The sequence below is a fragment of the Lepidothrix coronata genome, unplaced genomic scaffold, assembly GCF_001604755.1.
Source record: "Lepidothrix coronata isolate B3197 unplaced genomic scaffold, Lepidothrix_coronata-1.0 Scaffold129, whole genome shotgun sequence".
Classification (NCBI taxonomy): Eukaryota; Metazoa; Chordata; class Aves; order Passeriformes; family Pipridae; genus Lepidothrix; species Lepidothrix coronata.
Window position 1 is genome coordinate 360,148 of NW_016690309.1, and position 25,224 is coordinate 385,371.

A 25,224-nucleotide genomic window follows, 5' to 3' on the forward strand; every position below is an offset into this window, starting at 1 on the left:
GCCACCTGTGTTTGCACAGCAGGTTGGGAGTAGGGCTGGGATTTACCTCAAACCCAGTGACATGACCGTCTGCCTGTTCTCCCCCCTTCAAATAAAACGTTGTCCCCACGTGCTGGCCTCAACAGGTTTCTATATTTATCTATCCTTATTTTAGGAGGGCTGCAGAAGAAAGGTATAGATTACAGATGTGGTGCTCCTCGACTTAGCTAAGGTTTCCAATAGGGATAGTTGTTCTGGGACAGAATCCCAGCCCAGAGTCATTTGCTGCTCGCCTGCCAAAGGGGACTTGCAAGCATTGCCAGTGCTCTGCTGGACTGAGCCCCAACAGTTCACAGCATCTGAGGGAGGGGAGGAAAATTCCATGCTGAAATAGCTGGTTTGAAGTGCTGTACCCCACAGCGACAGCAGACTGTTTGCTAATACTAATGCAGTTTTCAGAGAGAGACTTTAAGTTCAATTTTCAGAAAGTGTTTCTGCTTGGGAGAGGGCCAGGATTAAACCCCTCCATCAGTTCAAAACTTCAGTGAGTTTTCAACAGAAAATCAATTCTGGTTTCACAGCTGACTGTAGTTTTGCAAGACATGACTAGTTAGGAGGAGGAGGAGGAGATTCTAGGGACACATCCAGCTCCTCTTCTCTGTTATGTATAGAGAGAGCGTACAGGCCTGTCCCTCAGTCAGCAGTGGGATTTTGCTTGTGTCAGAAACAGAAGGACAAAAGGAATATAGGAAGTGATCCTGCAAAATGTAAAATTTCTTCAGAAATTTACTTGTAAGCACAGTTTGCTTTTTATAATGTGTGGCGTATGTTCAAAACTCCCCTCCACTTACATGCGATTTTTGCAGATAATATGACATATAGAGGTTCTCCAAAAAAAGAAAAAACAAAAGCAAAGAACCAGAATGATAGTATCTATCAGAAAACGTGATAAAAACCATTTTCAAGGGCCAGTATAAACTTCTTTCCATCAAGATACTAAAAAAGGAAATAATTCTACCCAGAGATCTGGATCCTACAGAATTATCTTAGTTTGCAGGGGTCAAATAGTCACAGCATTTTGATGTGTTTACATCTGATAACTCCCAGTAGAGATAAACATATTTCGTGCTTGAAATGTAAGTTAACACTGGACATACTAAACATATGACAAGAGATTTATTAGAAAGAACATTAAATACTATTATTAGCCCCAGCTGCAAATATCCATCAGGAAGGAATGGCTGTGTGTGAGCCAGTTGTCTTCAGAATGGTGGGCCTTTCTAGAAACCCTCTGCAGTGGATGTCTTTCCACTGATTTCAGCAGTCGTTGGGTCAGGCTCTCTTTTAGTAGAAAGGTATTTAATTTCATCCTGATAGGAAGGACTGAAAAGCCAGACACCAGAATTTCCTTTGCCTCATCTTTCATATTTAGCCTGTGCTGTTGGTGGTTAAAACTTGTTATTACTTGTTTATTTTTCACATTTAGGCTACTTCTTAATAACTACACAGCCCCCCCAGGAGAGCATTGCTGCCTTTCATCAGTACCCTCTCAGAATGGGAAGAGTGACAGCTATTTTCAGATGACACCAGGCTGACTGGGATACTCTGAGCAGTCCAGAAGCTCCCACCAAGTTAATAAATAAAGCTTCATGCCAGGTAGGGGGAAGAATTTGGGCCTGCTGTTCTTGATGAACAGGCTGAGTAATTCACAGTTTCAGCCTCTCATTCATAACTGTTACAGAGAGTGAATCTGGAAGGGAGGATGGAAAGGCTTGTCTTCCATTGCCTGCAAGCAACACAAATGGACACGTCTAATTGGCACATTATCGCTCCACAGTGCTTTCTAGGCCTGGTGTCACAGCTTAGGGCAGGTTTGGGCTCATGCTTCCTGTTCTTGTACAATGTCAAGCTCCATTAGATCAGTAATCTCGTGTAATACAGTATCAGACAATGCCACTGAATGAATACAGAATAGAAGTATTTTTAGTTGTTCTTTTCCCCAGGAACTCCACCTGGCTCTTGGCTTTCTAACAAATAATCTGTGTTGAGACATCGTAAGGTGACAAAGAGAGTAAGAACAACAATTACACAAAAATGTTCAGAAACTTCAACGACTTGAAAAAATACATACTTGGGGATTTGCAGCCCACCCAGGAAATTGTGTGTGTTGATCACCACACCACTCAAAGCATGTATATTAACTGCTGGGTGAAGTGCATAGGTGTGAGCCAAACTGTTGAAAGAGTAGCTGCAGTGCTGTTACCACAATGACATCCAGCCACAAATCCTGTTGTTGAAATGGGTTATTCAGAAACTGCTCCTATGATAATCTCTGTCTGTGAAGTTAGCTGGGCTTCGGGGAAAATAAGAACATCTGATGTTCTGTTTTACCTTCTCAGCATTAACTCACTGACATTAAATGAGAATTTATTATACTTGTGGTTTTAACATTTTAAATCTGCACATATTTCCTCTCCATTTCTGGGCATTCTGCAGGGCTGATGCTGCAGAACAGCTGTCCCCTCAGTGACACTGCCCTGACCCGAGCACAGTCAGGGGAGCCTCAGTGAGTCCCAGAGGGTCACACCCTGCTCCACAGACAAGATCCAGGTTGGAAGGGCCCTCAGTCCACCCTCCTGCTCAGTGCAGGGACAATTGTGTGGTCAGGGCAGGTTGCTCAGCTGGGTGTTCCAGGCCTCTGAGCATGGAGGCTGCTCAGCCTCTCAGTCCAGCCCCTTCCACTGCCTTTTGCTACAAAAATTGGGTTTGAAACCCAGCACGAACATTGTTTGTTCTAACTTAGGTCCTATGCCTCTCATCCCCCTCCCACACAGCACTGTGAACAGCCTCCCTCTTTTCAAAGAGAAAGGCAATTCAGCACACTTGCTGCCAAGAACTTCATATCTTCTCACAAAGCTGCACTTCAACCATCACAGAGTTTAAAATAAACAATGATTTGTGAGTAAAACGCACCTCAGAGGTCCCAAAAGGCCACCAGCAGTGAAGCCATGGCTAATGCCTGTAGGTGAGACCACGGCTCTGAATGCAAACACCCTGTTTAACCAGGAATTTACTAATGTAAATGTGGGCTGTTCCAGGCCAACTGGCCCCTGAGCCCAGGATGCTCCCAAACTTTTCATCAGCTGTTATATATTGAGCCACTGCAAGTTTTTTCCCAGTTCAGCTGGTTTGTTCACATGTGACTCTGTCCTGATCAATGTCTTCTCCACCTGTGAAGATTTAAAAACTAAGAATCAGTTGCATAATATATCACTTTTTTTTTTTAAGGCTAATGCTAATCCTACCAAACCACTTCTGTGTGCATTTATGAAAGTGAAAGCTAGTCCATAGGTAATTTTCAAAGGAAGGTTGTACAACAGCTGGTGTTTTGTCACAAGCAAGGGTAAGCACCATCATGTAGCATTTATTTCCTTATCTGAACAGTATCATTAAGCTGATGACACCCAGGTCCATTCAGAGAGTTAAATTCCTCCCTCATGTATGAACACGATGTTCCCACAGTGCTAGAAAGTGTGAAACAATGTGATGGAAGAAGTGGCTGCTGGGATAGAGAGAAGTGACTCTCCAGTCAGACTGGGGGGGTTTTCAGAGGCACAAGAGACACCTGTGTCCCACTGAGGATCCATGACCATTAGCCAGCCATCCCCCTGCAGTGCCCTGCAGGCTCTGGGAAGGGGATTCTGCATCTCTGCAAGATGAAGCTCTACAGGGAGGTGTCTAATGCAGGGCTCTGCAGGTTGAGCCCATGCTCACACACTGGCTGGCTCCTGCAGCTGGCCGGGTCACAGTCATACACCCACATCCCAAATATCTTCAGCAGGGGAGGGCTCTCCCCGGGAGGTGGCAGAGCAGGGAACAGCCTGGAGCTGAAACCTACCTGAAGGAGTAGTTGCAACTTAATGTCCAAGTGGTGAGAGAAAGCCCCAATGAGATCAGAGTTCTTGTATTGCGTTAGTTTGGTTGATAGCTAAACAATTCCACAGATGTGCTGAACCGTGAAACACATAAACATGCAAGAGGAAAGACATATTTTGTCAGGAAACTTTATGTAAATGTAGCACAAATATGAAAACATCAGTAAGGGGATAAGGCTTAATTGAAAACATGGTCAGGTTTTTGTGGACAAAACAGCCGGTTTACTGCAACACCAGACGTTTGTATTAAATGAGTAGTTTTTAATTACCCCAATGGATCTTCTTGTTTGATGGGACTGGTGAAATCTTTTCTGTATCACAACAAGAGGAAGAAGAGGGAATTCCTGGCTTTCAGTCCAAACTCGGTGTGCCCCCAGGAGCTGTGCAGCGAAGCCATGGGGTGCAGGGACCCTCCCACACCCCTGCCCAGCACAGGACCGTGGTGGGCAGCCCAGCTGCACCCATGGAGACACTGCATCCTGCAGGGACAGGCCAGCGTGTTCTGCTCGGCTCCCCTCTCACTGCTCACCCTCTGCTGCCACAGCAGGCAGGGTCACCACGAACACCCAGCCCAGTGCCCAGCCCAGGGCAGGTGTGCCATGGCCTGCAGGCTGGCCCGGGGCTGCCATCAGCCAGCACAATCTCCTGAGCACTGCCCCCTGTGCCGTCAGCCAGCACAATCTCCTGAGCGCACAGCTCTTCTCCTGCCGGTGTCCAGGGGCTCCTCCCGACCTCTCTGCAGCAGCTCGAGGAGACATGAGAGGGCTCCAGCAGCTCAGGAACAACGAGGGAACAGCAACTGACTACAAAGACATTTTCCATCTTTGGGGGAAATTTCCATTCTTTGTGGTTTTGGGTTGTTTTGGGTTTTTTTTTTTGCAAAAGATCAGTCAGGTTTGCCTTATGGCGCCTGCTTGCATGGCAGAAAGCTCAGACTGGGAAAGCTCAGTCTGTCTTCCAGGTTTTTAATCAGTCTCCTTGTGATCCCAGATGTGTCAGGACAGATGTTTTTGCAACCTTCATGAAGGACAGAATCGCATGTGTTGAGGGAGGGCTGAGACTTCTCTTCAGCTCAGTTTTTGGGGATGAACAAGACACTGGTTCTGTACTAAGATAAATGGTTTTGTTCAAAGATAGCAGTGGTTTCATCTTTTCTCAGGAAACGAAGAACTCCCTGGGGTCTGTGACCCTCAGGCTGCAGCTCTGCCTCAGAGGGACACTGCAGGATGAAGCACAGGAGGAAAGCTGATTGACTGGACACGAGACAGAAAAAGGCTCTCTCTCTGTGTTAGTGATGGTGCAGCTTTTGGGTTGGTGATGCAAAAGCCCAGCAGAGGAGCAGGACACCGAACACCTCATTAAAGCGGCCAAAATGAAGTGTCAGCTTTGTCACTGTAGATGTTCCCACAGCCTTAATGTAACAGCTAGTTGTAGACAGAATATCCAGTCATAACTACTCCAGAAAGGTGTCACCTACCCTGAATTTTATTTGTATTTATATCTGCTGTATGTATTTTTTGCTGGAGTTTCAAAAGATTTACACTTCTGTCTGCACAAAGCACACTGACTTCCCTTTGAATTGGCAAAGTACAAAAGAAAAAAAAAGGTCAGGAAAGAACGTCTCATTCTCTTCTTCAAGTTTTGTCAGGATACCATTTAAATTAACCTTTGTGAGCCTTTACATTTGTATATGTGTATATCCATTTGTTTATTTGCAAAAATATGAGACAGAAGTGTCTTTGTCCTTCTGTCAACTACAAAGGGAGTTTAGATGGTGAGATCATCTGTCAACATCTATGCCATAAATGTTTAAATATGGACAGAGGAGAGTGTCATTGATTATCTGGTTCCTTTATTCTGCAGATTGCAGGCTGGATGAATGGTGGTTTCCCAGGAGCAGCAGGAACCCAGCAATGAGCTGTCAGTCCCACCCAGAGCTGGAAAACTCTCCTCATGCTTAGCAGCAAGTGGCAGGGAAGACAGGGGTTGGTTTGGCTGGATGTGGAATCCTTCCCTTCCTATCCCAAACTGCAAATTCTTTGTGTGCTTTGAGTTCCCCAAATTTTTAACTCTGTTATATAAATGGCAGCTAACTGAGGGGGGAGAAAAAAAAGGAGGTCCAAAAGAGAGCCCTAAAGCTCCCAGAGATCAGTGTGAGGGTATCAGTGACTGCAGAGGGCTCTGGAGCAGGCCCTATGCCTTTAATTCTGGGAGAACATAAATGTGAAATGTTTTACCAAAAAAAATAGCTTCCTATGCCAATGTAAGAGAACTTCCAACGTGCCTGCTCAGGAAGTTCAGCTCTTTATGGGACCAAATGAACAACTTCTATCCCTGACTGAGATAAAATTGAACAGAAACTCCTCACGGAAGACCTTCCAACGACTTATTAAAAACATACAGGACTGATATAATATTTTTCAGCTCCAATTCATTGTTTCCCCAGACTTCCACGTTCTTTTGTAGTGCCAGTGCATTTTCCAGGACTGGGCTTTTCCTTGCTCTTTTCTTACAGTGGCATGTTTTGGATGTCTGTTTCCCTCCTGCTGCAGCACTGCATGACTGCCCTGGGAATATCAGATCTCCTAAATTCCATTTTAAACTCCACTGGAGAATGACACCAGCCTTTGTGGAGTCATATTCCTTGGAAACATCAAGAGTGATGTCCTGGACTAATCTACAGAGGAGACTGAAGCTGGATGGCAGGTTCATATCTCACTCCTATGAAGTCAGTATGCACTGGCTACAGGGGATTTCTCAGGATTAGACTTGTGAGGTCTTGGAATCTTATGGTGGCATCATCAACCTAGAGACCATGTTGTGTAAATCAGAGGATTCAGACTGCATCTATGAAGGCATCGACTTAAACCTTATTGTTCATTCTCCATTTGCCCATCTGAAACAAAGTGTCTGAGAACAAAGAACTTGGAAATTTAATCTGTAGAGACATTTTAGGTACAGAACCCCTAACTACAAAACAATCTAGTCTTCCCTTTATAAAATAAACTTTCACATGCCCTCCACCTTCTTGAACTCCATCCATATAACAGTTTTTACCACATCAGAAAATACTTTTTAAACACTGATAAAAAAAAGCAGTTTCGTCTAATACAGTTGATCTGGTCACCACAAAAAGAGCAATTTTTCTGTTAGTACTCCTACATTCCCTCCTCCACCCCCAAAACCCGCAGTGGGATCACTGTGTGTTTAAATGTGGTGTAGCCTGTAAAGCACAGACGCAGAACAAGCAAGGGCAAAGAAAAGAGGGAGCGAGGAACTGTTTGAGGAGAGGGAAATCATCACATTCTTGGCTGTGCAGCTTAGAGATGCAGCACCAGGTTCTGCTGCAGGAACCCAAGGCTCCCAGGAGACCTGCAGGGATTGATGATGATTACTGGCAGTTTTTGTGTTCCCGAGAAGGACACAGCACAAGAACTGTGCATTGCCCCAGAGAAGGGCCAGTGGACCACCCCAGCCCCCAAAGCACTGCAGAGCATCTTCATCTGCTGCTGCCTTTGTCAACACCCCCAGCACGGCACAATGGGTGATACAGTTCCACCTGCTCAGAACAAACAGCCTTTTGCTCTGCATGAGGTCACACACTCACTGGCAGAGGCTTGCAATAAATCTTGGGTAATTAGCTGAGTGATAATTGCTACGCATAAGAGATTCTTAAAAATAAAATCCACATTTACAAAAGTAGATGTTATAGGGAGGTGCTTAAAGTTAAGCATCCTTTAAGAAGGAAATAATCATGGCTTCAGTTTTCCTGCCCATAAAATGGGGATTATATTACATGGCCGTTTTCTAAAGTACTACAGGATGTTAAGATGGGAGAATCTACATTAGGGTGTGATAGTGCTATTTTCAGTCTCTATCCACACAATATTAAGTGCGATTCTTCCAAAACTGTCCCCCATCTACACTGCTCCACAGTCAGATCTGATTTTAAAAGAATGAGTGATCAAGCACACGTTACAGCTGCACCACTGGGTCAGTAAGTGAGAAGTTAAAATAAGAAGTTCATTCAATAAAATATTGATTCTGGAAACAGATTACAGGAAATCATACCATACCACTAACTTAATTTATGAGTATTTATATTGCAGGAATTATACCAATATATCAAACACGATGCCTTCAACCTTAGTTCAAAAGAGAATTTTATCTCTAAGCTTTAACAACAGGGCTGAAAATAATTCAGATTATATGGGCAGCATTTTAGCAGCCCATTTTCATCTTCTTTAAAAGCAACACTCTAATGCATGATGGTTAAGGATCAAGTTGGGATTATGAGGAGAATGTTAAACATATACCAAGTAATACATCTGTTTTGAATAAGAGTTTTTGCATAGAGTTCCAGTTCATTTTTTTCAGTTCTCTGCTGTACGTGTTGTAGCTGCTAAGTGAAACCACGCATCAGATAAATACATCACTTCAGCAACAGATTGCTGATCAATTGTCTGACATGCTCTGAAATACGTGGGTTAAAAATACTTGGGGGCAAAGGCTTTTCTAGCTTGGAAAAAAATCTGTTTTCCGTTGTGCTGTGGTTGGTTCCTGCACCTCTGAGCTCACAGGAGCACTGCCATTGTCCCCAGGCTGGTGCTGGGCTGTGCCCGCGGTGGGAATGCAGGGGTCGTGCCCTGCCCCTTCCCAAGCACTGCTCTCAGGACAGGCGTGCCTGCTGCCCTGCCAGGCTCCGCCCAACAGACACAACCACTGAGATGTTCTGTCCCTCTGCTGTATCTTAAGACTTGGATATTGTTCTGAAGCACCTGATTTTTCAGAAAATTAGTTTAGAAGTTCTGATACTTGGATTATTACATTTTTTTGTCTTTGGTTGGAATGGAAAACTGCAAACTTTCTGTAGCCTACAGTTGGGTCAAAATTACTGTGCTTGACTCACCTATACTTTCATTCCAGTCATGCCAGAACTTCACACTTATAAGATATGGATTTCAAATAGCTACATTATCAAATCTCTTTGATGACTAGTTCCTGATATTCGACCAAAAATAATTCTAATACTTTCATTGAAACAACCATTTATCTCAGGAACCAGAGATTCTTTTAAGTATTGAGTAATTTAAACTCTACTTGATGCCCTCTACTTCTCATACTGCAGAAAACAGTGAACAATCACCTCTCCAGCAGCTTCACTCCACTAACTAACTCCTGTTGTTTTCATTGTCCAGTGACATTTTTTCCATGCTAAAGTGCTTTGGACAATTGATTTTGGTCAAAGAGCATCACAGTCACGTTTCTCTGCCACTGCTGCAACCCATCGAAGCTTTCTTATGTTCATCTCAGGAAGAAAGGGTAATTAAACAAGTCCCCATAGACTAAAGGGTCCTGGAGCTGCTGGCTCCCAGGAACTCAACCATTCCTACATCAACAGGTACCAGAGACAGAAAGCCTAATAAAAACCCCATCACCACCTGTCACTCAGACTGATCCTGGGCTGACCTTTGAATATTTCCTCGCTGGTGTAATTCTCTGTGGTTTGCTGATAACCTAAGGCAGATGCATGTGACGACAGAAGAAATACTTTGAACCTGATATACTGCTGGGTTATGGGTTTGTGCAGTCCTTTTGCTGGGACTGTGAAGCAGGCAGAGAGAGTTCTTGCTGTAGGATCTGCTGAGAACCAGAGGCATTTACTGTCCCGCTAGGGTCTGGCTGAAGACCCAGCTCTTCTCTGCTATCCAGAGCAGTCCTCCTAGGACAGACCCTGCAGCATTTAGCTGAAGGGCAATAAATGTTGGGTGTTTCTAAGCAAAACAAACCTAGTCCCATCAGCAGATGTTCCTGCAGCCAGTGGAAACTGGCATACATAGGAAATGTGGCTTCCAGGGGCGAAAAAAATGGATTTATGGAGTGGGAAGTTTTTGAAGGGGCTCCTGCAGTCAAAAGGGACACCTCCTACCAGACCTGCCAATGACTCTTGCTGTGTTCTCAGACACTTTCCCAGTGTCTTTGTCTCCCCTTTGTTCTCACACCAGGCCCATCTCAACTGCCGCCCTGAGGAGCCTCTGTCTGCAGTCCCAGTCCCTGTGAGTGTCACACAGCAGAGCTCTGCAGCAGGGAAGGGCACTGCCAGAGGGGATTTTGTGCCACTGGAGTTGCACCAGGCTCTGAACCCAACAGGTTAATCTGGCAGCAGCCATTTCCTGGCAGCACAGCTGTGTCCACGCCAGGAACTGTGCTGGCTCAGCTCCAGTGGCCAGGTGGGATTTATGTTTTTTTCAGACCCAGGCTGACATCAGTGTATGAGCAAAAGTTTCTAATGTGGGCCTAAAAGAAACATCTGCGACATCTCTGACCTAAAAAGCTCCGTTACCTCTGCATGTAGCGATAGGATGTCTCATCCCTCAAGTCCAGCTACAAAACCCCTTAATTTGTGTCCTCCACAAAGGAGATGGGGAGACTGGCAGTGCTGATGGATCCCAGGAACACCAGAAATGCATGCTGGTTTTTCCTGTGACAGCAGTGCTCGACTGCTGCACTAACAAGGCTGGTGTGTGAGGGACACGGGATGGTGATGCACACAGAGCAGAACCCACCCCAGCTTTGGAAAGCACAGAAAGAGCACCTGTAGGAACATGGCCATGCCAAGCCTTTTGTTCAAATGGGGTTTAGTTGACTTGTTTAATTACTGTACTCACAGATGTCCTACTTTCTATTCTAGTACAAGGACAGAAAAGTTACACCAAATTAATATGCATTTAGAAATGAGTGAACACATTAAACATTAATGTCAGATTAGCTGTTTCCTTACTGATATTATGTGTCTTTTTGCTATAGGACCTCATTAGCCTTGCTAGACAAAAAAAGCCCTTCTTGTATGAAGCCCCTCAGAACAATAATGTGAGCTGGAGATCTTACACAGTTTGAGAAACAGCTTTGAGCAGGAAACAAAGTGATGTGAAAGGGCTTTTCTTCATGTGCCGTGTGTTAGAAATGACAGTTTATTTTCCTTATGGCTCCGTGTGGGAGCCATACTTCAGTATTTCCTTTTGGAAAGCCACAGTACATCCAGCATACCTCACTCCAGAGAGCCAGATAAAAACATCAGTCAACGAAAAAGGCAAACAGAATAAGCAATTACTAAGTGCCATCCCTATACACATGCCAGGCTCACACCACTTTACCCACCACTGTATGAACTGCTGTCCCCAAGTGCATCCTCCACCACCCTTAAATACTTTTTAGCCTTTTACAGGTATTTTTTCTGATTCACTTGAATTTAAAAACAAAGCAATCTTTACTGAGAGAAATTCTGTACCTCATGTGACAGACACCTTGAACCAGGACCACTCAGACATCCTTAGACTTGTGTCAAATAAAAAAAAACCCACCAGTGCCAATGCAATATTAACACAGGTCATGTTATAAATGTGGAGAATGAAAAAGATCTTGAAACATGGAGTGAAACCTTTTGTATTCAGGCGGTATAATACATGGCTTTGATTACTAAATATGTGCACTAACCTAAGGATGGTTATTTTAAGGGAAATATAATAAATGCACGGGACATGTAGAGCATAAAGTGACATGCCTGTAAAAAGCCTATCTGTAGCATTTCCTGACTTAAAAAAAACCCCAACACTTGAAAACTTGGTTCCTTCATAAAATCTGCAATATGGTACATTAATAATAACTCAGTGTTACGTAAAGCTAAAATCTGCTGCCAAATGTGAAGGGTGCCAAGTTAAAACTGACTTGCAGATAACCATTATCACAGTGGAGAGTTCTTGCTGGATAAGAACTTAGACACCAAAAATGAGTTTTCACAAATCCAAGCAGTCCTTAACTCGTGTAAAATGTGAACATTTTTTTTCAGTAACAAAAATCCTTTGGCTTTATTAATCCAGTGGATGAAGAGCATTCAAGAGCATGACCCCACAGGGCAAACGGTAAGGCATAAGTTGGGATATCTATTTTGGAGTTTCTGTTCCAAAGTCACTAAAGAGGAGATTTTGTCTTTTAGTTCTCCCTCCCTGGGACGCAAGTAAAAGGAGAGGGGAAGGGAGGAATAATGAAAATTACCATCTGCTCCTCTTTATCCAGATATATCACTCTTTCTGTTTACTTTCATAAAAAGCAGCCAGAAATATTTTGCATAAGGCAGTTATGTTAACATGCCATTATTAAAATGTTTGAGTTTGGTTCTGCCTGAGCCAATGTTCAAAACCTCATCCTGGCTACTTAAACCCAAACATCATTTGTGCACCTGGTTTTTTAAATCAGTACCTTTAGTAATGCATTTTGCAAGTCTCTCTTCCTTTATAAAAACCTGCTTTACACAACCTTGCCATGCCCAGAGAAACAGGAAGGGATCAACTACAGGCAGGATGTAAAAACCTAACTGCAGAGACAGGAAGCAGAAACAATATTACCAATCAATAACTAAGAGAATTAACACAGAGCTCAGCTTTTACCAGAAAGCACAGGCTGCAGGTGCTGTAGCCAACATATTCATTGCATGGACAAGCAGATTTCTATCAGCTGGAATGCTTCACTTCCACATGTAATATCAAAAAAATACAGTCAGCATCCGAACTGCCTGGACCAGGTAATGGATCAGACCCTGATCACCTCCCTGTGCTGAGATCAGCCTCCCTCGCTGCACTCAGCATTAATCCCAGCTCATCCAGGTCAGAGGGAGCTGGAACCCACATTGGATACCCCTCCCATTTCAAATATAAACCCAAGAAAATTATATCGATATATTTCAGAGGCTTCTATAACACTCCAAGTCCATTTAACTGATCAAAGAAGGTTAAAGAAATCACAGCAAATAACAAAAAAAGGACCTAGCTGGGAACCTGTTTTTCCAGGGTTGTGGATACCTTATTCATTTAATTATTTTCTTTTCTTTCACTAGTTTCCTGTTTCAGACATTTTAAGAAAAAGCTGTATTTGAGATGTCAAAAAAACCCCAACTCTTCTCAAGAACCGGCAATAGTCTCTCTAGGGGTTATTTTAGGCAATTCTAATTTTACAGTTTCCTCTTTAGGTTGGATAAGGATCTTGCATAGTGTCAGAGATTTGGTATGTGGACACGATCTTGGCCCCCGGACATGAAGTTGTCATAGCTACTCTGGATGCTTTCTAAACATGGCCAAATCCTCCACAGGATCCTTCCTGGGTTTCATGGTCTGCAGGGGGCTTCTCTTTAAAAAACAAGACTGTGTAACACAGTTTTTCAGGTAGAGTTTGTCGTTGTTCTTTTGCAAATACACATTTTTTTTTAAATTACAGAATAGGGAAAGGGTGAGAAAGGGAGGCTAGAGACCAACTAACAGACAGCTCACCATCTGAAAACAGAAGAAAATGGCCCAGTTCTTTCACACAAACTATACAGTATATTCTGGTTTGATCACAGCACAGTAAAACTGGAATAAATTCATTAACACCAGAGAAGCTGAGCTTGGATTATACCAGAACAGCTGAGTGCAAAGCCAGGCCTTTGGTTTTTACATTTTGTTCAGCTGTCCTATAAGTTGAGAAGAATCATAGATCAGCAGCTCATCGTCTCTGGAAATACACGGAAATGAAGTCATTTTCTTTTGGGCCTAAAGGTAGAAGAATGGTTTAATTTCCTTTAGCTTCAAAGCAATAATCCTGGACTGAGGTATGGTCATTCTTCAGAATATGGGATAATAAACCTCATTTTCCAAACTGTATTTTACTCTGCATATTCAGGTTAGTCTATTCTTTGCCATTGTCAATGCAAGAGGCAAGAGAATAAATTGTGAACAGGGATTGTTGATTCCAAAGGTGACTACAGGGAATATTTATAGCAGCAAAGTTAACAGGGGAAATTAGTAAATGGAAAGTGGTTTAGAACAAGCTCTTCAGCAAGAACTATTGCCATAAAATACTGCTATTGAAATAAAAAAAAAAATTAATAGAAAACCAACCCATCTTAGTAGGTTAGGTCTGCTTTGAGTAGGAGGTTGGACCAGATGACCTTCAAAGTCCCTTCCAGTCTAAATCATTCCATGATTCTAAACAAACCTGATTTTTCTTGTAAACGTATTTGTTCAAGAGACTAAAAGAGATTTAAAAATCAAGATTGATTGGATAGGTGCTTACTATAATAGCAAAAATTACAAATAGTCACAAGTAGCAAAAATATTACTTCCTCGGAAATGCAAAAAATAATGGCCTGTCATTTGGTCACTCACGTGAAGTCTGGTCAGAGAAAAATGCAGTGTAGAACGCTTTTAGCAGCTTCCTGAAGCTTTCCCACTGCTGGAACACAACCTTCTGGTGATGTGTATCCCTGCTTCTCTCTCACCTGCAGTCCTCTGGTTGGATTCCAAAAGACCTAGGAAAGGAAGCAATGTTGTTGAATACAAAATTTTATGAACATCATAATGGAAAATGTTTCAATGTATAACTTACAGGAAATTTAGCCTTAATATGGGATATGCATCACTCACAAATAGGGCACTTAATTTTTATTGCCTTGTTGGTTAAGTTCATTATGTCATAACTGCTAGCAACTTTTCATCAAAACAGGAGGCTGTTCTACCACAGTTTTTACATTTTACTCCTCTGGAGTATTTGTAAGCCTTGGCCACTGCACAAGGTGCTATAAAGACACCAGCTATAAAGGCAGTTCCTCCCCGGAAAAGCTATCGTAAGACACTGCCATTGGACACAACACACCCAGGAACAGAAAGAAAAGAGAGACTTGTAGTGGCATTTGGCACAAGCTCAGGTAGGTTGTCACTTGGACAATACTCCCCTGTTGGGAGATCACTGGTGAGACCTGTATGACTCCATAAATGCTGCTCAGTTGTGCCTACCCAGCCAGGCTAACTCCAGGGAAAACAAATAACTAATCCACGAAAATTGTGTTGCCCTCAATATATTCCTGGGTGGGAAGATAGAATGCTGGGCAGGACATCACAGCAACTCAGCACAGAGAGATTCAAATTTGAACCCTGGAGCCCCTGTACATCTGGAGAAGGCAACCTCCCTGACCTTCCCAGAGCATGGTATTTTGGGGGCTTTTTCTGCTGCTGTTCTCTCACTTAATCCTTTTTAAAGTCACTGCCAAGGAGGGAAGAAGATCCAAAGATGAGAACTTAAGAGTTCTCCATGGTCCCACGGGTGGGGACTTGGCTTAGCTGGAGAAGATTGTTTCCTCCTTCAGTGTCCCTCTTCCCCCTTCCTACTCGTGCCTCACTACATCACCCCTTCATACTCTTGGAATATATGACTCAAGCTTAACTGTAACCAAACTCTACACTACACTCCAGAAAGGCTCAGCTAAAAGACCTGATGAGAAAACGCTGCTGAGAAACATCTGGGCTTTGTTTCATGCAACTGAAGCGTTAAAGTTACTGTCCTAAATAGGCTAATGTATAAAAGCTGCAAACACCCAACTGCAGTGTCAGGCTCCCAAACTGTACAAATGTATTTGTCTCTCATATTAGTAAAAGTTATTTGAACAGAAATAGCACATTGTAACAGCCTAACAAGAAGCAGTCTTTCTGATGACGTTTGAGACTTCTTTGCTGCACTGTATGGAAATATTTAAGACTTAAAAGATTTATATTACAAAATAGCATTTTAAGTGGCTCAGTCCTGTTCCCAGTAAAGTGAAAGAGGGTTTTACCATCAGCTTCAATGAAAATGGCAGAAGGGCCAAGATGCCTTTTAACACGATTTTTTTCCCCTGTGTTGTTCCAGGAGTCGAGAAGTCTCTCCAAAGGCCCCCCTACTCCTCCTCCAAAAAGAAAATCAATCAAGTTATCAGGTGTGAGTCAGTGCCATGGCCAGACATGAAGGTCCATTGAGACCCCCTGTGCAGGTGGCAGAGTGGGCTCTGAACATCAGAGATGCCCCAGGCACAGCACGCTGGGCACCGGGATAACCAGGCACTGCCAGGGCTGGGCTGGGAAAGCTGCTGCTGCCCTTTAACACACTTCTCACAATATCCAGCACACTGTCCTATTTGCTCTGAGACTAGAATTCTCACCTTACACGCACACTTGACAGATAAAACTCAACATGAACTAGTAAGTGATGAAATCACATCCTGTAGAGGGATTTGTGTTTGGGTAAACTCTGCAGCCTTTGATGCATTTTCCTTTTTTTTGATTGACAGATGGTAAATTACTGACATAAATGAAGAAACAGTCACAAAAAATTTTAAAATCCGTATTTCCATTTAAATAACACAAGGACAAACACTATTTCTCTTCAACTGAGTTTTTCCACCAGCCCCCAGGATTAAAATGTTTTTCTTTGTTGGTTTTTATGTTTTTTTCCCTCAGATTTCTTAATACATCTTCAGATCATGCATTTTGCATTTCTGTTGATCCTTAAGTGATATGTGAATAGCATAAAAGTTTACAGGAAACATGGAAATGATGCATCCTAATATTTAGTTTATTCTTCCTTCTTCCCTTTCTTATTATTTATCTTTCTTTTTATTCATTTAGTTAGAGTTATAAGATCTGTTGGAAACACACTATGCATATGTCCAGGGCCCACACGGATGAGTTCTTGATCTAGTTTTGGTATAGTTAAATGTGGCACAAATTATGAAGAAAAGATGTTTATGCGCTTCCTGAAAGTTGTATTTAAAAAACTGTCCGAGCATTATTTAAGGTGGTAATACATATTGCACTGGAACAGGACTCACCTGATATCAGTGTTCAGGCCTGCATTGTCTTTTCTTTTTTAATAAGTCAGCAGGGAGTCGTTTCTGACATACCTGTATTGTAGTTTTCAGCTGAGCACATTTCACTGAGTAAGGCAGACGTGTAGGACAAGCAGCTAAATTGGTTCCCAAACATTCAACAGGACTGAGCACCCGAGGAACCAACTGCTCATCAGCATTAGAGAATCCCAGAAACCCAGACTGGTTTGGGTTGGAAGGGTCCTTACGGATCATCCAGTCCCACCCCCTGCCATGGGCAGGGACACCTTCCACTGTCCCAGGTTGCTCCAAGCCCCGTCCAACCTGGCCTTGGACACTTCCAGGGATGGGGAAACCACAGCTTCTCTGGGCAACCTGTGCCAGGGCCTCCCCACCCTCACAGGGAAGAATTGCTTCCTCATATCCAGTCTAACCCTGCTCTCTCTCAGTGTGAATCCATTCCCCCTTGTCCTGTCACTATCTGCTCTGGAAAATAGTCCTTCTATGCTGTTTGAAAACAGACTGCTATAGTAAATAAATAAAGTAATAATAAATATTCACCCACAGATTGCCTGGGTTTTTTCTATGAATAATCAACCTGCATTGCCACTAAAACTGAGTCTCAGAGGGTGAGCCACAGCATTTGCATATGCAGATAAACACAAGAAATGCTTTTGCTGAAGCTGAGGGTTTATAATCCCCAGTTATAGGTAAAGTCTTCCATAATTTCCTGCAGTATTTGCTCTTTGGGTTACCTATTCTTGAAGTATTTTTTGAGTTGTAGCAAACTTGGAGCTGTGTCAGGTTGGATCTCAGGAAAAGGTTCTTCCCCCAGAGGGTGGTTGGCACTGCCCAGGCTCCCCAGGGCAGTGGGCACAGCCCCAAGGCTGCCAGAGCTCCAGGAGGGTTTGGACAACGCTCTCAGGGACAGGGTGGGATTGTTGGGGTGTCTGTGCAGGGCCAGGAGATGGACTTTGATGATCCTGTCAGGCCAGAAAGTGAGTGTATAACAACCAAATCAGGTACAGCCATTGGGGCACAGAAACATGGCAGGCACAAATCTGATGTCCTCCCAACACACTCCTGTCCATCAGTGTAAAAAAGCTCTGACCCTGTAGCACACATTAATCTACGCCCCACATTAGGGTTTGGCCTTGCACCCTTCAGGCCCAGAGCTGAACAGCACAGGTGGGACAGGGAGATGCTCTGGGCTGGTTCACTCACCGCTTTTCCCCTGGCGCTGTGCTTCACTGGGGTCCTGCTTGAAGAGCCCTAAGTGACCCTTTAAGCTTAAACGCAGCCAGACAAACTTTTATCCCTGACAATTACGAGGGAAAACACGGCAATGTCACGCAAACGTGATGCAGTGACTTAATTAGAACCAAGTTAAGAGAGGCCGAGAGAAGCTGTAAATCTCCTCAGAGTGCTGGGGGGCTGTGGTGGGAGTGTCAAGCCCTAGAAGTGCTGGGAAAGGGTAACACAAGAGCAGGGGAAAAACCCTCACAAACCCAAACCGAAACAAACCAACACGCATTTCACAGGGCGGGGGGGAAAACGTTAGAAAAGCTTTCAGAGAGAGCGCCCAAAGAGTTAATTTCCAGCAGCGCTTGAGGCAGCAAAACCTGGGAAGGCTCCCGGCGCCCTCTGGTGCGAGGCGGCAGCAGGAGTGGAAATTTCCTCTGGAAACCAGCTTTGTTACAAAGTTCAGGCAAATAAAATGACTCAAACGTGCCGACAGGACGAGGAGTAACATCCCTCCTCAAGGAGAATTTTGCTCGGGGGGGCAACTTGGTTTGGGGGTGATAGAGAAGGAAGTGGGGAGGTTGCTTCGTATTTTTATTATCATTATTTTGTCTTGATTTTTTCCTCCTTTATTTCCACTCCGAAGTCTCAATTTGGGTTGGCTGCAATATGAAGAAAGGAGCCCTGAAAACCGGGCAGTGAATGAAAACCTCACAGGATCCTTGGAATAATGGTAGCAGCGTGACAAACATCTTTTAAACCCCCCCCCCCCAAAAAATTTAAAAACCCGTGCACGCCTGTTTCCCTCCCGTCTGGAGGAGGAGAAACGTCTTCTTCCTGCACGACTTTAATACTAGAAGGGAAAAGCTGGGGGGAAAAAAAAAAAAAAAAGAGGCATTCTTGACTTCAAGCACTTGTCCCTTGAAATTGGAGGATGCTCCCTAACCCAAATCGACACCCTTATTTCAACTGCCGGGAGAGCGAGGGGTGCTCTCTGCTAGCAGGCTGCGAATCCACTTTTTTCTAACGTCCTTTTTTACATCTTTACAATCATTAACAGCAATAATAGCTACTTTTGAGGAACAAACGCACAAAGCTCACCTATAAACGCAAAGGGGCCGACAGAGCAAAACGGGAGAGCAAACCTCAGGGTCGCTCCTTCGGGTACCTGCTGAGCAAACATACTCTGGTTTTAACCCCTAAAAAAAAAAGGCGGGGGGGGGGAAGAAAGGACGTGCTGACTGGGGACACACACACACAGAGCTTTCCAGCTCATCTCTACCAGCTGTTTTTCCTTCATTCCTAATATCTTCCAGCAAATGCATCTCCCAACCCCTTCCAGGAGACCTGACTTTTTGGCAGGTACCACTTCTTGGCCGCGGGGGCCCCGGCTGCGATGGTCCCGGTCGGGACCTGGGTTGATGTTATGCTGGTATATATGATGTTACCGGGTTTTCAGCCGGCCTTGGGCTGCAGCTCTTCCTCTCGGCACCCTTTCCACGGGGGCAGGAGCCGCTGGGGTTCTCCCTCAGTGGTGGATAAATTTACCCTAGAAACAAAACATAGGTGTGTTTTATTAATTTTTTTTCTTCATGAGGCTTAAAAAAAATACATTTTTGTTTGGTTTTGAGTGTTTGCGTACTTTTTTTCTTTCTAAAAAAAAAAAAAAAGAGGCTTTTTTATTCAAGTGCTTTCACCTCCCGCCCTGCCAACGCTTGAGAAAGTTTGGGGAAATAAGCGGCAAGTCCCTGACGGCTGCTCTCCTTTTTGCATACCAACCAAAACGCGTTTCCTGAGAAAAAAAGAAAATACCAAACTAAACACGCTTTATTTACTGAAAGCCAGCAGGTTTGTGTTGTCAGGATGCGGGCGAGGCTCCGCATCTACTCCGGTTTGTAGGCGCACACGCGTGCGACTCTCGCACCCCAAGCTCCCCATCGAAGTGCTTTCAAAGGGTAAAACGTACTGGTATTTTTTTAATTAAAGGACCCGTTTTGCAGCCAGATATAAGTCGAAGCAAACTGTGGCCGAATTCTTGCAGGAAGGGTCATGCGCGGGCGGATTTGTCCTATTAATAGGACACAGGAAGAGCCGGGAGAGCAAACGCCTGCCCTGAACACAGCGTGGGATGTTATTTGAGGTAACAGACTGAGGGCAGGCACGAAATCAGTACTTTGTGGATGTTCAAACGCGTCGTTATTTCGTGTTAAATAACATTTTAGAAGACGCTCCCCTGGCTTTTCCACTGGAAGGACGCGAGATTATTTGGAAACAGTGGTAGAAATGAGGAGGAAAAAAATTTGCATCCAGACGACAGCTCCCTGTGGAAAGCTAATCAACATTACACATTGTAAACGTTCTACTATCAGGGGCTACTTTGCTGCAATTAGTTTTAAATAATAAACATATACATCCAGGAAATAATTGAGACCACATCGGAGTTTACCTGGAAAAGACTGGAAAGTAACAGAGCCTTCCCGAAACTGTCAGGATCTTCCAGGGAAGCCTGTGGATGCCGAAAAAATGAGAGTCGGCGGCAACAAAATAGGGCAGACCCCCAGCGTCTCCGTGCTTAGGAGGAAACACACGATACGTTTCTAAAAATCCCACTCACCTGATTATTACTTCTGTAGTTAAAATATTGGCTGACACCGTAGATGTTAATCTCAGTAACACGCGGTTACAGACGTACAGAACATTTAAAACAAGACCTCACCAGTTTAAAAGTGAGCATTTTAGGTGAAAAGGCTGCGATAGCTATTAATTTCCCCCAACTAGAAATTAATTTATTTTTTTAATGAGACCTATTTACGACAGAGACTTCCAAAACAAGATTTCAGTATTTTTGCTTGGACTGATCTTCCTATTCACAGGCAGTAAAAAATGCAGAGTTCAGGAGGTGTGGGGTTTGTGGTTGGTTTATTTTAATTTTATTTTATTTTATTTATTTTATTTTATTCTATGTTACTTTATTTTATGGTGGGTTTTTTTCTATTTTATTTTATTCTATTTTATTTCGTGCCTTTACTGTTTTTTTTTTTAATTGCCCACTTTATACCCATGTTTACCACATGAATCCATTAATAAGGATTTCCAGAAGAAAAAAACCCCAAGCCCCTATGGAGGCGACGAGGAGGGCCCGACTGTACTTTAATGAACTGGAAGACAAAACTTCTATTGACGTAGGTGGGAAGCGAATGGGGCCCTCCGCGGATCCCTGCGGGGTGTCCCCTGCCAGGATCCAGGTGTATTTTCCTTCCTCTCCTCAGCCTTGCGGGACGAGCGGACGATGCCGCAGCTCCTCTGCGGCCGCGCCGTCCCGGGGCAGGGCTGCTCCGGCCCCAGCGGCACCCAGCCGCTCCCAGACCTCTCCGGGCTTACGCTGCATTACTAACTATCCCGCAATATTCTGCCTTCATTCACCTTTCAAATAAATTATTTTATTGACGGCCCACTAATTGTTTTAACGACCTGTGTTATTTAATCACCAGTGCTCCGTCAAAGTTTTTACTTATTTGAAAGTTCTTTGCGATTTCCAGTCGCTCTCCACACAATACACGCTATTAAAAGAAAGTGAGAAGGGGCTCTCAAAGAGAAAAACGCAGAATTAGTCCCGATTATTGCAGGACGAGCACCCCACTAAGGCTCGTGGTTTCATTTTTATACAAAGACAAGTATCTTCCCAACCTGCCTAAGCACTCACTATTCCCGTGCATCTCCCTGGAAGGGGCTGGGTGCTGAAGCCTTAGGAGAAAACAGGCCACCTTTCAAGAAAGGCCTAACTACGGATTTACACAGCCTCTCTTTAAGCACCCACATTAACAAGCAATAAGTTCTACGACTTCGTTTCAACCCCACATTCACTGCAACACGCTCCAAGGATGACATAAACAGATGTGAGCACTGCAGAAACAGTGTGCGAAAGTTACAGCCAAAACGGGAAAAAAAAAAAAAAAGGCTCTCCTAACCGCAGAATGCTTCAGGAGGATGTGCGCGCAGCGACAGCCGCGCTCCGGGCAGGACCCTCCGGGAGCACGGCCGGCCCGGCCCCACCCCGGCCCGTGGGATGCTCGGCACCCGGTACCCCAAACCAGGGCGGGGAGCCCAGCCGGCCCCGGCACCCACCAGGCGCTTTTATCCAACCATCGCATGTTCGCTCCGAGGGGGGGCAATAACAAAGCCCCCCGTGCCCAGGACTCGGCCGTGCCGCGTGTGACCCACCCGGAGCTCACGGCACAAACAGCGACCCGGGCAGGGCTGCGGCACCGGGGCCGCACCTTGAATCGGCCACGGCAAGCGTTGAAGAATGCCCTAACCCCGGGACGTTGTGGAGAGCTCAGTGCAGCGAAGAACGAAAATGAAAATGCAACAACAACAACAACTACCGCAGCCCAGGACGGGCACGGCACTGCCGGATCCCGGCGGCGCGGCTGCTGCGCGGATTTCCCACCATGGAGGGAACGGAAGGAATCTCTTTTTGTGTTCCCCCCCCCCGCAATGTCTGTTCTCTTTTCTGCACGAAGCAGCAACTCCGTCCCTCTGCACTAGGCCACGCAGAACCTCCCAAAGCAGTTTAATAAAGGGTAAACCCGGAACTGAGATATTCTGATTGACATTGATTTTATATATAAAAAATATTATATAAAATATATGTATTTATATATATTTTTAATATATTTTAAAAACAAAAACAACTCTACATCTTTCAATATATAGGGAACAAATCAGACCCGAGGGAATGCAAAGTCAGCAACAGGAGCAGCTTTTCTCACCGGGCTCTGTCTTTTTGTCTGGTTTAGACAGTGCTCGGTAAAACGGAACAACCAGAATGATCCCCGGGTGATACTGAGCACGGTGACAAACCGCAGTGATAAAATACGACTGTGCCACTCCTACCTCGGGGTTGTTTTACGGCGGTACATCCCCGGTTATCCCTCTGTCCCGGCCGCGGGGCTGACTGCTGGAATTAAATCGGCCGTCGCACCCGAGTAAAGTTCTCAGTCCCAGGACTGACCTTGCTCTTCACGAACACTAAAAAAAACGCAGAGTTCAGGAGGAGTAGCAATAGGCTCTCGTGTAAAAATCGTGACACGAGGGCAATGCACGTGTTTCTGATTATTATTTTTAAATTAGTGATATTTTTAAATAAAAAACGCAGACTCCAGGAGAAAGAGTCATAAACTCTCATTTCTAAATCGTGACACGGGGCAGTGCATGTATTTTTAAACAACCGGCGGCGCCGTTTTTAAAGGATCGGTATGATTTCAGCAACCTTGTCTTTGAAACATCCTCCGGGACCCCGTGCTCGGTTCCTCGGGAGGGAGAGGGCGGAGCGGGCGCCGTGGGTGCTGGCGTTTGGGGGCGCTTTTGCTGGGATCGGGGCAGTGCCCGAGGAGAGGGGCTGGCACAGGTCCCTGCCCAGGTCCCCGCCCAGGTCCCCGCACAGGTCCGTGCCCAGGTCCCTGCCCAGGTCCCCGCACAGGTCCCTGCCCAGGTCGGTGCCCAGGTCCCTGCCCAGGTCCCCGCACAGGTCCCCGCACAGGTCCCTGCCCAGGTCCCCGCACAGCTCGCAGCAGCCTCGCCATCTCACACGGCGCCGCCGCTGTGCGGGGACGGGGCGGCGCCGGCCGGGCTCGGCCACAGCCATGAGCGGGACAAGCGTTAATGCGGGCGCTGCCAGAGGGGCAGGCACAGCGCTGCTTCCAGAGAGCCCAAAAGTTAACAAAATACATCACAATAAATAGTAAGGGAGGAGAGCCGCGACTCCTTCCAGCCTGTGTTTGCAGGCGGCGCCCTCCGAGCGAACGCGCCGGTCCCCGCCGGCGGAGCGGGGCCCAGGATGAAGACAGGTCTGTGCGCCGGCGGGTCCTGCCCCTCACGGCGCCTCGCCAGCCCGGGCCCCGCGGCCCCTCGGCCGGCACAGCCCGCTCGGCCCGCGGGGGGAGCGCGCAGAAAATGGAGGCGGGCGGGAGCGCAGCGCCGAGCGAGCGGCTCCGCGGCCGAGCGGGGGGCGGGCCGGGCTCCGGGCCAAGGCGGGAGCGATCGAGCTCCCCCTGCCCATGTGCGCTGACCCGGGACGCAGCAGCCACACGCCACCCGGGGCTCCGGGGCACGGCGCGGCCGCTCACCGAGGGCACGGAGTCCCCCGAGCCCCCGGGCACGGCCCGGCCCCGGGCCCTTCCAGAAGGTTCCCCCTCGGCCAGCCCCGCGCGGCGGGCGCAGAGCGCCGCCTGCCGTCCCGCGGCCCTCACGGCGCCGTGGTGGTAAAAAAGGTTAAATTGTGGGCGAAAAGTCACCTGTGGCACCGAACGGTGTCCGCTCCTCCCCGCACACCTGCGCGGCATTCGCGTCAGCATTCTGTGGATTCTTGTTGTTTTGTTGTTGTTTTGTTACGGCCCCAGCGGTGTAGGGCATGAAGTGCTACGTGGCCAAGTGAAATTGACTGTTGAGTGAAACTCAGATGACCGGCACCCAACACAGACTTTTTTCCCCCCCATTCTTTTTCTTTCAAAAGCACGTGCCTGTTTTATCACCGGTTTGTGGTGGTTTGCGGTTCCATTAAACGGCCCCCAATATCAGACTGCGAATACTGAAAATGCAAATCCATCTTGTCTAATCCGGAGTTTAAAATATTCTTGTGATGTCACAAAGTGATGGCTTATAAAATATTTTCATTTAATTAGGAAGCACTAAGAGGATTTCTGCGAGGAAAAAAAAATAAAGACGAGAAAGCTCAGTTTGAATTATTTATGTGCTGTGAACTATCATGATTGCTGCTGAAGCTTTTTAAGTACAAAAATGCAGGCTTTGCTTGCTTTTCATTTTTAGAATCTAATTCTTTAATTATTCAGGCATGCAAATTCCTGTGAATGGGGATTAATTATGCAGGTAATCAAGGTTTTATTCTAAGCTTACTTTTAAAAAGCAAAGATGGGCTGGTAGTATGTACTGTGTTGCTGACACTGTATTTGTGCACTGAAATATTCCTTTAAGGTATGAGAGTAGCTTGGGATTTCATGGAAGTAAAAGGGGTATGGATTAATTCATACCTTGTGTAAGGCGAGGAACACAATCCATGACATAAAGCTCGCTGTCCTGCAAGAGAGCAAGGTGTCCTTCCTCAGGGCTGAGTGCTCATCATCCCTTTCCTTCTCACAGAATCACAGAATGTCCGGAGTGCGAAGGGACCACAAGGATTGTCCAGTCCAACTCCTGGCCCTGCACAGACACCCCAACAATCCCACCCTGTCCCTGAGAGGATCATCCAAACCCTCCTGGAGCTCTGGCAGCCTTGGGGCCGTGCCCACTGCCCTGGGGAGCCTGGTCAGTGGTCAGTGGTCAGTGCCAACCACCCTCTGGGGAAGAACCTTGTCCCGATATCCAGCCTAATTACCCCGACAG

The 25,224-nt window shown here is 45.6% G+C and overlaps 1 long non-coding RNA gene across 4 annotated transcripts; it reads right to left on the reverse strand.

Moving 5' to 3' along the window:
• Positions 1–433: 433 nt before the first annotated feature.
• On the reverse strand, positions 434–24,052 carry LOC108503069. Of its 4 annotated transcripts, none has more exons than XR_001876719.1 (7): positions 23,952–24,052; positions 22,720–22,854; positions 20,270–20,329; positions 19,272–19,372; positions 18,925–19,022; positions 14,111–14,253; positions 434–3,209 (listed from the first exon to the last, which is right to left on the reverse strand). It is a non-coding gene; the product is annotated as an uncharacterized LOC108503069 (long non-coding RNA). The 4 variants fall into 4 exon arrangements; XR_001876717.1 differs by having other exon boundaries at positions 3,878–14,253; XR_001876716.1 differs by having other exon boundaries at positions 434–14,253.
• Between the last annotated feature and the right edge of the window lie 1,172 nt (positions 24,053–25,224).